General features: G+C 35.3%; 1 long non-coding RNA gene across 2 annotated transcripts; it reads right to left on the bottom strand.

Moving 5' to 3' along the window:
* Positions 1–8,195: 8,195 nt before the first annotated feature.
* On the bottom strand, positions 8,196–11,867 carry LOC115969388. Of its 2 annotated transcripts, none has more exons than XR_004086958.1 (3): positions 11,765–11,867; positions 8,728–8,866; positions 8,196–8,614 (listed from the first exon to the last, which is right to left on the bottom strand). It is a non-coding gene; the product is annotated as an uncharacterized LOC115969388 (long non-coding RNA). The 2 variants fall into 2 exon arrangements; XR_004086959.1 differs by lacking the exon at positions 11,765–11,867 and adding an exon at positions 10,239–11,604.
* Between the last annotated feature and the right edge of the window lie 2,958 nt (positions 11,868–14,825).

The following is a 14,825-nucleotide window of genomic DNA, read 5'->3' as shown; positions in this document are numbered from 1 at the left end:
AAAAAGCAAAACAGGAAATATAAACAGAAAAGTTGACCCAAAAAAAATTTACTTTTGACATTTAAAACTAATTCTGAGGAGCTTATTGTGTGTAGTGCTGGCATATAGAACATGATCTCAATATAAAAAGTAGGGTAAATTACAAATTACATCTTTAAAGTTTGGAGGTGTCTGAATTTTATATTCTGAAATTTCAGAATTTAGAATTTATCTTTTGAAGTTTGGGGGTGTTTGGAATCCAAATTCTGAAATTTCAAGATGTAAAATTCAAACACTCCCAAACTTTAAAAGTGTAATCTGAAATTTAAAAAGTAATTGCTTACATAGTTTCAGTTGTCTTGGCCCTAATTTTTAGTTAGGGGTCATTCTTATTCTTGTTGGAACCACAGGTCACCAAGTGTTTTAAAGATTTTTTTAAAAAAAAAAATCTAAAATTGAGAAATAATACATTTATGAATGTGGCTAGATAGCAATGAGGAGACCAATGAAATTCGGTCAATAAAAGAAGAAATTGACCAAAAAAATAATAATAAACACAGGCTATACATTCAACAAATTTTATTAACTTAATATTTGTAAAACCTGAATTTGTTTTATTTTGGTCATCAGAACATGTCTTTATAGCTCTCTTCATAATGCATTCTTTGTAAGGGAAAAAAGAATTTGTGACATTTGTATAGATCAATGATGCAAGGACAAAATGGGCTTCTGCCCTTTTTGGGCAAATTCTTTCCAGAATTTTTTTTTTTTTTAAACTCGATTTTGAGAAACTCGATTTTCAAAAAAGGGGCATTTCCCTATTTAGTTTGGGAAGAAGGACAAAAGACTAATTAATTTGCCCAAAAAGGGCAAAAGCCCATTTTGTCCAATGATGCAATCTTACTAAGACCACATTTGAAGAATTGGTATCCATGCTCATAACCTTCGACGTTAAGGTCTAATCCCCATAAGCATTTTATCTTCAAAGTACGATTACTTTTTATTTAAAAAAATGCTACACTTATCTTTTAAATAGCCTATTCTATACATGATTTTGAAACTTGAACCATTTAATGAACTATAAAAGGGAGAAGTTCAAAATTTTAGAGGTTAGACTGAGGTTTAACCAAGGTTGGATCATGATGACATTATAATTAATTAATAATTAACTAAATTATTAATAAATGAAGAATTTATAATAAACAAATGAGCTGTGGGAGGGAGGAATCCGAGGAGCAAAGATACGAGGCATTAGGACATCTCGAGGAGAGAATTGGGCCTCATTCTTCATCAGATTAGGCCCAGCCCATATGAGGCAGCCAAATGCCAAAAACTGAATAAAGTGTTCAATTCGAGGAGCAAGCTTCCCCCGAGGAACTGAGGTCCCAATCCAAAACCAACGTGATAGGCGATTGAGGAAGAGAATAGAGACATGCAAACAAGATAAGAAGGAAGTTTCTTGATAAAGCACCTATAACCTCCGCATTAAATACACTGTATCAATTCAGTTTGCCGCATTTAATGACAGAACGATCCCCAAATAGTGTTTTTATAGCTTGCAACCTGCTCTACCACTACCGGCAAGGTATTGATGGGACAAGTATCCAATGAAGTATCTATATATAGTGGCGGAGGCAAAATTTTAGTCTAGAGGGGGCAAAATTAAAAGATGATATTAAAAGTGAAATTAATCTAAAAATTATTAACCAACAATAATAACAAAATAAATAAACAGTTGTAAGCAAATATGAATATATTTCATATTATTAAAATAAATAAACAAAAATAACCAATTCATAGCTACTAAAAAATTTATAAACTGATGGAGTAAGAATATGATTAGTGTTACTTAAAAAATATAATAAATAAATGTTAGAAATTATTTTTTGTGATTGGTGACATGTCAATTTGTAAGATATAAATAGTAAAATTTGTAATATCTCTAGCATCATTCAAGAATAAAATGCTATGAAAAGGATCATAAATATTAAAAATGGTGTAAATAATGATATAAAATAAAAAATAGTGAAACAGGTGCAAGTTGCAGTAGGACAAGACAAAAGCAATGGTTTGGTGACTTTCAAACAAGTGGAAGTCCTTTTTTTCAATTTTTTTTCTCCATGTCAGAATGTAACTACTTTTTTTTTTTTTTTTTTGAGAAAAGAATGTAACTATTTTAAATTACTATTACAAAATTTTTTTAGGAGAAGTCAGGGGGGGCAGGTGCCCCCCCTCGCCCCCCTCTGGCTCCGCCAGTGTCTATATATAGCAGCCCAAGTGGAGGGCTGGGATAAGGCACCAGCTACTATAAAAAGGAAGGAAGCTCCATTAAGAAGAGGGATAGAAAATTGATAAGGAGGAGATAAAGTGTAATTAGAAGCTTTGTAACCGAGAATTGAATATTATATGAACTAGCGGTCCTCGGACTAATCCGAGGAAGAATTAATACAAAAATCTTTGTCTTTCTTACTGTTAATCTCTTGTATATCTGATGACTTAAGCATTGGATCTCTTTTTAAATTACTTAATGAAACCATTAAGGCTTGAAAAGGTTGACCTTGACAACCTACCTCTAAAAATTAATTGTATTGGGTCATCATACAATATCTATCCATCTAACTTGGGTTGGGCTTCTAATTTCTGCCCCTACATGAGCAATCTGGAATTATATATATATATATATATATATATCTAAGCAAAATAAATTATTATTTTTACAACTTATATGAGAAAGTTTATAAAAATAATAAGGCATAAAAAAAACATTAAACGTTATAGTTAATTATTTAAGTATAAAACTATGAATATATTTGAAGGATTTTAATTATAATTATTTCAATGTATATTCCCCCTTTTGAGATGTCTAATTAAAATAAATGATATAATAAAATATTATTAATCTTGGTTATAATATAAATATATAGTAATGAAAGTTTAAATTATTCTTATTGCATTCTTTTTAATATAGTTCAAATAAATTAGTTTGCTCACAAGGAGCATAAATAACCAACCTTAGCGTTGTGGTTAGGGGGTTGATTAAAAATTGCTCTACTAGGGTCTAAATGAGGTGCAAGCAAATTATTTTTTTTTTATGACTTAAAAACCAAGCTTTGACCGTGGTTGAACTGTGATCGGTTCTGTCAAATTGTTTAGTCTAATCAGGCTTCAAGAGGTTCATTGATTATTTAATAATTGCAAAATTTTTTTTGAGAAAGTAAAAAAGAAAAAAAAAGAACCGTAATTATTAAATAATAAGGATACGTTTGGTACATTGAATGTGGATTACAACATGAATGGTAATTGTAAGGACTCAATTTGTAACGACCCCAAAATGATATTGGGTCCGCACGTTAAGGGCCCAAACAATATTATTTGTAGAGCGTGGGCTTGAAAGGCTAGGCCTTGGTCACCGTACGGTGGGTGGTCATGGTACTCATACAAAGATGGACCATGTTTGCTCAAGAAGTCTTTCTCCTCAGCATAGCCTGGGAGGCTCTAGTTCTTAGCCCTTATTTCCTAGCTTCCTTTTTTTCTGGATTGCTTACTTCTCCTTTTATATTAGCCTTTACCCCTCCTCCAACGTCCACGTGTAGGTTCAACTTTCCAGGGCTGATACTTGTCCCATCAGCCTATACCCAAAGTGGTTGGGGGTGGTAGTAAAAACTGAAAAGTATTGCTCTGTCTAGCGCAGAGTATTTAATTGCAGTAATGGCAGTCTTTCCTTTGTTCTTTGTCGCCAAATTGTCTAGGGGTCCTTTCTCCATCAACGTGGATGTGTTCGATTTTTCCCTAAATTGTTCCTATACCGTTCTTGCTCTTTCTTTTAGGAGTGCTTTGGGATGCCGAGGACAGAATCATTCTCAGCTATGTCTCAAGGCTATTTGGACTTTCATTGTATGTCCTCGGCAATGCCTTTCCTTGGCTCGGGCCTTGAGCCCTAAAGCAAAGTGGGTCGGGGTCACAAGCTCTTTGGCCCCACAGTAATCTTTATTACCGGGAATAAAACGTGTTGTAATGAAATAATTAAAACTATTCATTAGTTTGGTTGTGAGTTGTAACATTAGAATAGAACTTATGATCTATTTTAGGAAATATCTCATTCATACAATTATATTTCCTAGAAAATAATATATTTTAAATTTTAGAGAGATGAGTTATTTTTTGATGATTTTTTATTTCCATAATTGTTAGGTGGATATAGAAAGTTTATTTATTTGGAAATATATTAATGTTAGAAGTTATTACATCTACTAAAGAATAACTATTACAACCCTTTTAGAGAGGAATGGTTATTCCTCATTTTAAAGAATAACTATTCATAAGGAATGACTATTCCTTGTAATAAAAACATAACCAAACTATTGAATAGCTAAATCATGGGAATAACTATTATATTACAGTGCCTATTACAGTCTACCAAACGTGTCCTAATTACGGTTCTAAATGCTTGAAAAACTAGATTTCAATCTGGTTCTCAATTAACCCGGTTGTTAAGGGCCATTTGTGAGAATTCAAGTAGACAGAAGAAAAGCCCAACAACAAGGGTAGCAAAGAATTGGCAAGCAGATAGCAAAACCATTAGGCTCAAGCAGCAGGAATAATGGATCACAGGCCCATGAAATAAACAAATGGGCATTGAAGAGGCAAGTGGGCTTAAAGAAGCCCGGAAAGAGAGAAATAGCATACCCATGGGCAGTATATGAACCCCAATGATGAGCATAAGGTAATTGGGTCAGGGAAGCCCAATTAACTTAGTAAAAGGGTCAAAGAAGCTCAAAGAAAGCAAGTGGGCCAAGGATGCCCAAGAGAAAGACAAAAGGGACACAGGAGCCCATAAGTAGGAAAACCAATGGCCATACCAAGCCACTGGGGGAAAGAGTGAACGGCTGGCCTAAAGAGGCCCAGCAGGATTGAGTCATTACAGCAGGAGTAACAGAATAATATGGCAGGAAATGAGGACAATCAAGAAGTGGGCCAAAAAAATATAAGGCCCATTATCAAATAAGGCCCAGCTCCTGAGAGGAGCGGGAAATCGAAAAGCAGCCCACATAAAAGGTCAAAGAAAACAAACGGCAGGTTTTGCAGGCAAGCCTCCAGACCACGACAGACGAATGAGTAGCAGACAGATTTTAGACACATATGGAAGGAAGGCACACGCAAGGCCCAAGCACCACCAGCCTGTACCCAGCCAATACAGGGCATGATGAGGTCGGGGGTCACAGATTCAGAGGGCATGGTTTGGTGGTGAAGAGAGGGGAAAAATCTATTTTTGAGGTTCCGACTCAGGTTCTTTCGGGTGAGTGTCCTGTTGGGATGACTTACTACCCAAAAGAAATAAACTGAGTTGGAACCACTAAGTGCATGTCATGAGGGATAGGGAGGGAGAAAGAACTTAGTCCGTAGTAGGAAAGGGTGCCACGGCAGACAAACAAACAAAATACCCTTCTTTGTCTGGTGATGGGGGGGTGGCACACAAACGAACCAGTGGTAGTCGACTAGTACACCCAGACCAGACAAAGGAGGTTAAGGGCTAAAACAGTAAAATTTGGTCACGGCAGGCACTATAAAAAGAGGATCTTGCCGTGAACAAAAAAACAGAGCAACAACAAGAACCATAACTAAGAAATAGGAATTTGAAAATAAATACCAAGAAATAGGAAAGAAACAAGTGGGAGGGAAAGAAAGAAAACAACCAGAAAGAAAATAAAGTGAGAATTAGAACGGCAGACATGCACCGGTAGATTGTTTCCCTCTCTCCCTCGTGAAATCCTGCTCTCTGTTAAAATCAAAAGGGGTCTCTGTGCATAAACCATTCAAGTTCGTTTCTCTCAGAGCAGTTAATCTCTACGGCAGGACTTTTCCTGAGAGATTAATCGCGTTGAGAAGAAACTTTCTTTCCTCTTTGGTTTTGCTCCTGCGGACCAGATTTTAGTTGATTTCTTCATCTTCCGATTAACCCATACATATTACTATTTGTCCCCTTTTGTTCTGTTCTTTTATTTTTGTAAAAATGATTATTATTATTGTGATTTGTGTTTGGGGATTGGTAATTTCCTACTGAGTAGCCAGATATTTTATTTTATTTATTATTATGTCTGTCTACCACAACTTGTCTAAAACAGCTCTGCCTACCGCGAGCACGTTCCTGGCAAACCAGGCTTAGTTTGCACACAAGCCGAACCAACTTGAGTTGCAGCTGGACCGGTCCCAACTCCATTATCCAGAAAAACTTGGGCCTAGTGCAGCAGGAAGCAGCCCAACACTACTAGCATAGCCCACCACTTTACATCGGTTAAACAGCCTAATTTAATCTGAGTTTCAAAGCAATGATTCTGTCACCCCCCCCCCCCCCCCTAACTCTTCATTGGCAAAATCCTACCCTATTTGGGAGTCACACAAAACCTCTCCCTTAAAGTTTTAAAAGACCTCTTACTGATTAGAGTTCGAGGCATTTCATATAAAGCACAAGACCTTCCCCTACCTGGTGATGTGAGACTTTATCAAGATTTAATTCCCCTTCAACTAACCCCACTTAAGAGGTCTTTTGGCCTTTTGGGTCCCTACAGTAATGACAGCAACTACTTAAATAAGAGTCTGAGACTGTGTTTGTTTCGGGTGTAAAAAGAATTCGGAAAATATTTTCCACCACCAGGGGTGTTTGGTTTGACCGGAAAACTAAGTCAAACGGAAAATCATTTCTGTTGACTATAAAATATGAAGGCCTGAAGTGTAAAATAGATTACACATCTATTTTACCTTCAAACCATTTCCAAAAAAAAAAAAAAAAAAAACCGAATAGAGAAAGAGAGAGGCTGGTCACTTGAACTTGAGATCGACTCCACCACCGTCTGGGCCGTGTCTTTCACCACCAATCAAGCAAAGCTCGACTCCACCGCCGATTTTCCCAGTTTCTCTCTTCCTCCCTTTGCCAGCCATGTCACCGATCTACCATTTTTCTCTCTACCCATGTCAAGCAAACCACCGCAAGACGAGCGACCCACCGTGACCCAATCACTTCCACCGCGCGATCTTGCCTCCGCCACCTCTAGATCGAACCCAGTCGTTTCTCTCTTTTCCTTCTTCTCTCAATTTGATCGGATTTGATGAATTTTTTTGTTTGGTTTTGTTTCTTTTGTGTTTATCTATTGAGAAATGATATTATATATTTGTTTGGAAGCTGAGAAAATGTGAGTATCAAATAGAAAATGTGTTTTCTATAGTATTTTCAAGAACACAACCAAACACTAAAAAATATCTTTCAAAGTATTTTTTAAAATGTCACCAAACACATGAAAATATTTTATTTCCTAAAAAATATTTTCACCTGAAAATATTTTACACTTGAAAAATATTTTACATAAAACCAAACACAGCCTGAGTAATAAAAATATTTTCGTGAAATTACATGCTCAAATTTTGGGGTGTAAATAGAAAGGTCAAAAACTTCATTCTCGTTTAGATGAGTCATCAAACACAATAACAATTAATTATGTTCAAACTCCTGATAGGAAGAGATATCTCAATTGGCAAATACAATTAACTTTCTTGTCTTCTGCATGGGTAATCAAACATAAATAATGGGCATTTATCATTTCCAAATCCATGTAAATAAAGATACCAATATTAGGATTGTCCATGGTTCAGTCCGGGTTGGATTTGGGCTCTACTCAGACTTACCTCGATTCTAGCGGGTGTCAGAACATAGGATCTGCCGCTAACCGATAACTTCAACGAGTCGAAATAAGTTGGTTGTTCCACGAGTTGGATTTGTTTCGGTTGAAATCAAGAGAGGTAGCGAAAAACAACAAAGATCCAATGAGATCTTGCCGAATCTAGTGAAACTCACCAGATTTGGCGAGATCTAGCCAAAATATGGCTGAGATCTTGCCAAAGTTTGGTTGGGTTTTTTTATAAGCAAGAGGAAAGAAACTGAGACTCGACCTGTCAGAATCGAACTCTGAAGCCCCCGACCTGCCTTTAACCACTATAGTCACTAGATCAGATCGGTTCTTGTTGGTCACTCTGGGTGGGTCGATTTGTCAAATCCCTTGGACAGCCCTAACCTAAACTTCAAAATAGATAAAAATCTTTCCCCAAGAGCCTAACGACCTTGATAGTCGATAGACACGTTTTGCTTTATGGAAACTTAGACATTCCAGTGTCTGTGGGCTCTCCCATAAACTAGAGTTCATGGAGAATTTATAGCTAAATAATTAAAGAATAGAGTTTCATTTCAAAAAGCAATGAAAAGGGCTGTTGAATTAATATGAGAAACTTTCTAGTTATGAATCTGGAATAGAACCGATGGGCGATGCTGGATCAACATAAATGCCACTTCTGCCTCCCTGACTTGATTACTTCTCAAAATTAAATCCTAGTCAAGCTAGTGAGATTCCTCACTTTGTGACGATGCTTGAATTTGACTTTATTTATTCTTTTCCTCTTTAACTAAATGGATAGGATTCATGTCGGGAGAGAAGGATGAAGGATTCTTTAGAGTCACATAAGCCTTCTTGTAATCTGGTCTTGCAATCAAGCGCCCCCCTCTCATCTTTTTCTTTCCTCGCATATTTAGTGTCCGTACCTTTTCAACTTCGCAACCATATACTGATTCCAGAACCCTCTTGATCTCAGGCTGTTGAGAAATAGCATAACAAAATCAGGTTAGACAAGAAACATGGAAAATTGAGAATAACTAGAGACTGAATTTGAGCAATGGAAGAGACAGTAGACTTCCGTCTAAAGTACCTTTGATGCAGAAGGCATCGTTTTGATTAAAACATCTCTGTTGTTGTTAGAAGAAGGCCGCATGAGAAACTCAATAGGGAGTTTTGGGAAATGAACAACTTTCTCCATCTTTTTTCTTTATTAATCTGTCGCTTACTCTCTGCAGATAACACCATTTCTTTTGTTAGAAGATGGTGTGGTAGAAAAATTTCACCTATAACAATAACAAAGTTCTATTGACTATCAAGTAAAGATGGTATGACTCATTACTATTATCAGAGGCAATGGAGTAATTTGGAATATCTTATCCTATGTATTTGGGATTTATGTGTGCTCAAATCAATTCTACTTTTGGGATAATTATAGAAGTTCCAAGCGGTTCTCCATAAATGCAACTATGGCTAAACAAACTCCACTCTGATGATGAAAAATAGGGTCACAAATTTTCTATGGTAAAGAAAATTATACCCACCAAATAGTTGATTAAACAAGGAAAGGGGAGAAATTTTTGCCATAACTTGGCAAGAGAATGGCTAAGTTTGTATTGGACCTTGAAATATTTAATACCTAATTCTTCAACATGGATTTAGGGATCATAAATATTTCTAGAAAAGCTGACCTCCTTTCAAAAGGTTATAGAAGGTCTCACTTGAGAAAAAGAATTCACTACAATCAACTAAAGTTCAAAGGACCCCAAGTTGAACAATTCTGCATTTTTTTTTAAAGCTCAAGATACATATAAGGTCCAGTAGATAATATGTAAACTAAAAGAGATAGATATTTTTTCTTTAATAAATGAGATTTATTATTCAATAGAAGAAGTGAAGTACAGTATACACAGAGGCTTGGAAACAAACAGAAAAAACCACAAGCAGCTTATTGCTGCAGAAACATTTTGAAGAGCTGGCTGACACAGAGTAATTAGCTCCCTATTTTTTTTTTTATTGGTATGTTATACATGTACCTAGTAGGTCTTGAACCCATGCCCTCACCCTCCACCTAGCACTTGCAAGGGGAGGAGGTGCTAGTTGAGCTAGAGCTCTATGGCAACACATAGTAAATAGCTCATTTTTTTTTCTGGGATAACATTGGGAACCTTTCTAAGGAATAGCCTTTAGACTTGCCTTTAGCTAGTAAAACGTACAGGCAACTAATCCCACCCGCCAGATTCAGTTGTCGGGTAGTCCAATGGATATTCACCCCTGACAAGCTAAGTAGATAAGCTCATGCCCAGGGGCAACACAAAGTAAGTAGCTCTTAAAGCAGAGCAAGTAACTTTATAGCAACAAATCAGAAACTAATGACCCAAAAGCTACTGGGAAATTAGTCACATCTAACAGATTTTTCTGTTGCTATTAGAATCAGAAATTTTGTTCGAAATAGACCTCCTTCTATAGCCAATAATTGTGATAGAACAAAGCTTCCTCGGCTTTAAGACTATTTCCATGAATTTTGGAGTTCCTTTCTATTTAGACATGATAGATGTGAGCTGACCAAGCCACCTTAACAAGGACTATAGTGAAGGACTTCACCTTTCCAATTCTTAATGGACCACTCTGTCAGCATTCCAAGAGATGGACACTTCCTGCTATTTCACAAAAAATCAGGATCCTACAAAGATTTTCTTGAAAAGCTACAATCATAGCAGAGATGATTTCTACTTTCAGTGGCTGCTCCATAATAGCTAAAAAATAGTAGCAACCAACTCTGCCAAAAGCATATATTTCCAATACCCAAAGTAAGTTTTGTTTTTAAGAAATTAGTAAGTTACACATACACCCAATGGATCTTGAACCCACCACCTTGGCATCCATCCCATAATTGAGGGATGAAGAAGTATCATTTGAGCTAAAAGTCATTGGCCAATCCCAAAGTAAGTTATTGCCTTATTGGAGATTATGTTCCAAATTTAACAAATTTGCAGAGAGCATTCTAGGAAGTTGCCCACTTATCTAAAATTGTTAAAACTTTAAAGGGGATGGGGAGAGAGGCAAAGAGCAGCATGTAAAAACAAAATCTGTACACACTAAAATCTCTTCTGCACTAAACCAAGAAAATATAAATAATATTTAAGATCATTCTACTGCATGACAAACCCAGCTCACAAAAAGACTTGTAGTATACATACTGCAATAGGCATGCATAAAATCAAACACCCCTAACAAATACGACTCTTCCTACCATGTCATAAATCTTCACTTCCACGTTTTAAATTTACTTACAATGGTCACTCTTATCTGGTATTCAACAAACAGACACACACAAGACACGGGATTTCAACAATGTGTTCACAAAAGCCCCACAGATTTCGTATGAAAGCTCATCGACCCATTAACCATTGGAACAAAACTTTCCAAAAAAACTAAATTCCATTCATAACTTTTAACTAAATGAACTTTCAATGTTCAAAGGTTGCAATGATTCTAACTACACAAAAACTCAAAGTAACACCAAATGTTAAAGAGCCCCATAAACCACAACATTTTCTAGGTACAGATTTTTCACGCAGACCATTTTCAAAAAATTACGAAAAACAGATCTTGCAAGGCACTCTTTGGTTGTCAAGAATAATAAATAATCTGTTATGTTTCAGTTTTCCCTATTCACAATTTTCTCCCTGTTATCCTGGGAACCAAACAGAATACACAAAGGAGAAATTTTAAAAATGAACTGATCATAGACATATTTAGCCCTTTTTCTGAAATCTCAATATAATCAGATCAGTACAGTGAATCCCAAATTCAGAAAAGAACAGAACAAACCAAATTTTCAATGAATCAATTATACGTTTCTGTTTGGTTCAGAGAAAACGAGGGAAAAAGAAATGAAACCAGAGTTTTAAAAAAACCCATCAAGCTCCTATCAAAATAACTCATTTGTTTCAATCAAGATTTTTTTTTTTGAGGAAAAACAAAGCATCAAATAGAATGATGAGACTATTTCAAAATTTTTTTTTTTTTTTTTGGATTTTGTTTATAATTTTCTTTGTAACCAAACACTAAATAGTGGGTGAAGCAATTTAATCAGAACAAAGAGAGCTAAGAGGGACCAGAGATACCTTGTCACTGCAGCACAGAGAGAGAGAGAGAGAGAGTAGAAGAGACTAGTATAGGGTTTTAGAGAGGGTTTAAGAAAAAGCTGGCTGGGTCGAAGTTGTCAAAATAAGGAGTGGAAAATGGAGTAGTTATTTGGTATTTTACTGGATGTAAGAGCATTCTTGACGAGAATGTTAAATGCTATTTTTTAATATCAAATTTGTAAAAAACACACTCCATCAAGAATGTTAAATGCTATTAAGTTTGACATCTTGTTACAGTGCGCTCTCATTTTCTCTCTCCTCTAATCTCTCTTTCTCTCTACCCTTTTTTTTTTTTCTCTCTCTCTCTCTCTTTCTTTCTCTCTTTTTCTTGGCCTCTCCATCTCCCTCTTTCTCACATGAAGCCTTTTTTTTTTTCCTCCAAATCAGCACCGGTGTGGATTTCTCACATCAAGCTTTTTTTCTTTTTCTTTTTTTGCTCCAAATCAGCACCGGTGTGGAGATCGGCATGCAGATCCTGCTCTTCGTCTCCCTCTTTCTCACATCAAGCTTTTTTTTTTCTTGCTCCAAATTAGCACCGGTGTGGAGATCGGCATGTAGATCTCACTCTCAAATTGACTCCATTCGAAGATTTTTCCTTCGTGTGTTATCGTATGTTGATTGTCATTGGGTGTTTTGTCGTGTGTTGTTTTTGGGTTGGGGTTTGGGTTCAATGTTGGTTTTCCTCCTTGTTATTGTTTTTGTTTGATTGTCGTTCAGTGTTGCGATGCATATATTTGATGTTTTTGTTTAGTGCTTTTGTTTTTGTTTTTTCTGATTGGTGGATGCTGTTGTGGTTTTGGGCTTGTGATTTTGTTGGTTGTGGTTGTGGTTGTGGTTGTGGGTGATGGTGATGGTGGTAGTGATTGTTATGGTGGTGGCTGGTGGCAGTGGGTGTGGGTGTGGGTGTGATTTGTTGGGTTGAGATGGAAGAGTTTGAGTTTGTTGGATAGACGGGTGGGTATGGTGGCTGATTTTTTTTTTTTTGGTGGTGGTGGATATGGGTTTGCTGGGTTGAGATAGTTTGTGTGAGTTTGCTCGGTTAAGAGTGACAGAGAGGAAGAGAGAGAAAGAAATATATATTGAAGAATAAAGAAATAATAAAAAAGAATATTTAAATGAAGTGGTAAAAATATAGAACTTTTGATGTTAGGTGTATTGTAAAATGAGTTATTAAAATTGATAAAGTGGTTTTTTAAGATGATAAATACTAAAAATTTTACAATCTTTGATGAGAATGCTCTAAGAGTTAAGAGGGGTGTGTGTGACATACTTTTGTGACATAAAATAAAAAGAACAAAAACTTGGGAAAATTTTGATGATAGAGAAAATTATTCATTTTTCATCTGCTATGTTTTGGAAGAACTTTTTTTTTTTTTTTTGAGAAACATGTTTCGAAAGAACTTAAAAGAACAGAAAAGTGAAAGAATAAAAAATTTGTCTCGTTTCTTTGTTGGTATTAAAAAAAAAAGGAAGAGAAGAAATAATGAATTGGAGCAAATTTTACTACTATTAAAGATAATTTTCCACCTTCTGTAAAGATAGTTTTCCACATTTTTTTAGTGTTTGGTAACACACAAAAAAAAAAAAAAGGTTAATAGAAAACTATTTTTATTCATTGGAAAACCTTAATAAAAATAAGGCTTATTTTCTATAGATTGTTTTCCAATTTTTTTTTTTTTTTTTTTGGAAAACAATCTCTCTCTCACGGTATGCTCTCTCCCTTTTTCTCTCTCGCTTTTTCTCTCTTCACACCCTCATTGTCACTAATTCTGGTCTCTCCTCTTCCCATACAATCTCTCTCTCACGATATGCTCTCTCCCTTTTTCTCTCTTTCCTTTACTTTTTCTCTCCTCACACCCTCTCTGTCACTAATTCTGGTCTCTTTTCTTCCCATAGATCTCTCTCTCTCTCTCTCTTCTCCATGTTTCTCTTCCCCTCTATAACACAGTCCTCTATTTAGTTTTTTTTTTCCCTCACTAAACGGTCAATAGTTCCGACTTGCAAAGGAGAATAGATTTGCAGCGGTAATTATTTCATTTCTCTCTACTAAAATCCCAATTATTTGCTTTGAATTTCAAGCTTGATTTTCTTTTTTCTCTAAGAAATTTTCGGTTTGATGGATTCTAGGCAGAAGTTACTTATTTTTTGCACATAAAAGTGCAAATTTAAAAAAAAAAAAATAAGAAGAAGAAAGAATGAATGAAGTAAAAGATGAAAATTTTAAACATAGTACCTTTATGGCTCTAAATTGCTTTTACATAGGACAATCTTTACAGTAAATTAATAAAATTGTTATATAATAAATGATAATTGTTTAGGGGAATTGCATTTGTTGGTAGATACACTATGCAGATACTATGCCATGATGATATATTATGCAGATACATTATGTAAATACATAATTTAGAGCAATATTGAAGACTTGTGGTTGACCATAGTAGACAATTAGTGTACCAGCAAAAAGAGTAGATAATTAAAAGTTATTGTTATTTGTACTTATTAAAGATGTATTGCCCTGTTAATTTTATATATATAGACAAATGGTTGATATGTATAGTGGCGGTTCTAGGATTTTTTTTTTGGGTGTCAATAGTATTGTAATTTTTGTGAGCTAAAAGTTGTATAATTTTTTGCTAATGAAGAAGAAAAGTGCAGGAAAAACAATTTCATTTCGTGGCCAATGGCAAAGTAAGCCAGAGTCCAGATAGAAGATTTATTTATTTATTTATTTTTAAAAATGAAGCAGCAGTTTTAAGAGTAGAGTTGCTAACACAACACTTTCACAACAAAATTTAGGTGGTAAGTTGTTAAAGATATGTAAAAAAGTGATGTCATTTGTGGGTTTAGATAAAAACCAATTAAAACTTGCCACTTAACCTTTATTGTAAAATTATTGTGAAAATAGCACTAAAATGATCACATTGAAGCTATTTCAATTGGGATTAAACAAAATTTAGGGTTAGGATGTTCAAAATTTTATTCAAGGGGTCAAAAAAAAATTATATATAATTTTTGGTTTTTGGCCAAGTCAGGGGGTTCA

This window comes from Quercus lobata, chromosome 11 (assembly GCF_001633185.2).
Source record: "Quercus lobata isolate SW786 chromosome 11, ValleyOak3.0 Primary Assembly, whole genome shotgun sequence".
NCBI classification, from domain to species: domain Eukaryota; kingdom Viridiplantae; phylum Streptophyta; class Magnoliopsida; order Fagales; family Fagaceae; genus Quercus; species Quercus lobata.
The sequence above is the reverse complement of the archived record's forward strand: the minus strand, read 5'-3'. Positions and strand labels throughout refer to the sequence as shown.